Source organism: Aplysia californica, unplaced genomic scaffold (assembly GCF_000002075.1).
Source record: "Aplysia californica isolate F4 #8 unplaced genomic scaffold, AplCal3.0 scaffold00309, whole genome shotgun sequence".
In the NCBI taxonomy this organism is placed as follows: Eukaryota; Metazoa; Mollusca; class Gastropoda; order Aplysiida; family Aplysiidae; genus Aplysia; species Aplysia californica.
Window position 1 is genome coordinate 260,293 of NW_004797579.1, and position 2,627 is coordinate 262,919.

Here is a 2,627-nt window from a genome sequence, read left to right on the forward strand (position 1 = left end):
AGAAGAAGAAGAAGAAGAAGAAGAAGAAGAAGAAGAAGAAGAAGAAGAAGAAGAAGAAGAAGAAGAAGAAGAAGAAGAAGAAGAAGAAGAACTTCAACAACAACAACAACAACAACAACAAAAACAACAAGTTGAACCACCCACAGTATTAGCGATTCAGACAAAAGAAAAAAAAATAAACTAACCCTCGAACTTTCTACCGTTGCACCACCTACACCCATACCCCCACGCCTATGGTGCGAAACGCCCTGGTTCCAGTCCGTTGAAGCCACCTCAACCCCACCACCCCCACCTCCCAACCGTTGTCGTTTGCCACTGCACTGTGTCTCTCGCGGTCTACCGTTCTGCCAGGCCCCAGATAGCAGACACAGCCGACTGTTTGTTGTTCGGATTTGAGCACACGAGACTTCTCGGCGCTTCGAGGCGTCAAGTCGTTATTCGTGTTATTCGAATACTGTTTGCGAGTATTAATTGATTTTTGTCTAATTTTTGGGGTGTTTTCTGTGTGTGTATGTATGTATGTGGGGGGGGGGTTGCTGTAATTATTATTGCATTATTTGGTGTTGTTTTGGTTGGTGTTGTTTTAGGGGTTTTTTGTTTGTTTTTTGTTGGGTTGAGGCTTTTTTGGTTTGTTATTTGTTGTTGTAATGTATAAAATTGTTGTAAAAAGCATACAAACGAAAGTAGAAGGATGTGAAATGTAACTCAGTCGAGACTGTCTGACACGACCATTCATTGGCGACAAGGTTGTGTTTACATCGGCTCTAAACTCTAAAGTCTAACATTTCACTGCCATTGTAAACGACCGAGACAAATCTCTCCCTGTGATATGAATAAAGAGGGTCATTGTCATTGTCGGTGTTAGAAAAGGTTCCATGTCTGGAATACTGTATATAATATTATAAGGATTTTTGGCAAAATGAGCATACAACCCTTTACATGAACAATCAATTATATCTTTGTTGTGCTTTGGGTTTTGGTTTTGGTTTCGTTTTTGGGGGGTTTTGTGTTTTGGGGGGGGGGCAGATGCTCTGATGATGTTTATACCTTTTTTCCTATCAAACCTGTATCGTCCTTATCTCTCCTTTGTTGTTGTTTTTTTGTCTTTTTCTGTTTTTTGTTTGTTTGTTTTTCTTTTTTTCTTTTTTTCTCCTTTTTTTTTGGGGGGGGGTTGTTGCTTTTTTGTTTCTTAGGAGAATTACCTAGTAATTTCCCTGCTGTTTTGACCATTGTTGTAGTTCTTGTAACTGTGCTTTTTGGGGGTTACTCTTGTCGTAAATAAACTTGTACTGGTATTGAAATACTTCTTCTATGAGTTTTTCTCATTCCATTTTTTGTTCAACCTTTCATTTCTAACTCCGAAACGTGGTTCAAAAGGACGACAAAACATTTAGAATCGATACTATGATCATTAGCAAAGGTCGTTAAAAACAAGATAGTTCACTCCTCTCTTTGAGCCATTTAAAAAAGTGTCCTCAAATTCCGGTGGCATCTTCTTTGAAAAAGTGCGGACTTTGCGAACAGAGTAACCCTACTTGTGTGAAAAGCAATAAAAGCGAAACTAACAAACTGTGCTGTTCCTATTCTTCTATATACACTTTTAATTGGGCATTTACGTAGAAAAGGTTCAGATATAAAGATTGTCAAAAGGAATTTTTGATTATGCTTTAGATTTCATTTATTGCACTAAAAACTCGGTTTTTGGATATGTGGAACAAATCCTCGAAACAATCAAGCCTTCTGGGATCATTTAACAAAAGCTACAAAAAGCAATAATAATTTCTCTTGACAATTTTTAAGACTAGGTGTTGTTGACATCCTGTGAAAGTTACATTATAATCGGAAAAGAAACAGGGCAGAAAAAATGGATGAAGTGTGGAAAAAAAGCGTCTTGGGAAAAACGGCCGATAAAGATCAGAAAAGGCCAAAATAGTTCTCTTTCCAGTAAAAATCTTCGAAACATATTATTTTGAATCATAGTAATATGGCAACTACTTGATAATATTAAAACAGCAGAAATACAATCGGGATTTCCTACTAAAACTGAAGCATATTATTAACGGTGAAAACAATGCATTTGGAGACAAAGACTGACAATCATAATTTTCTTAGTCTCTTCCTTTCTTCTAAAATCCTTTCCAACACTACCTTAGGGTACAGCAACGGGTACATACGTTTTTGGACATTGTTCAGGAATTGTCCAGGAAATAATTATAATAAGTGATGGCTCCAGTTTTCATAATTTCACCCCAAAACACCATTTTTAGGTGCCCCACTATCCCTTAAAATATTTTCTAGAATACACCTAACAGGTGTTTACAAAAATATGGATCTGTTAAGACAAATTGGTACAACTCATTGTGCAAAAGCCGCAGACTTTATGTTCGACAATTGAGGAAATATTTGACAATAAGTTGTCCGACGAAATTTTAACCGCACTATAGTCTTATTCATGTTGACTCTGTTCTGTTTTGTTTTATTTTTATTTCTTGTGATGTTGATGTTGTTGCTTTATTTTTGTTTTTTTGTTGGGTTTCTTTTTAGCTTTTGTAGTTGCTGTTTTGATTATTGTTTTTTGGGAAACGTGTTTTTTGTTTTTGTTGTTGTTATTGTTTTGTTTTGTTTGG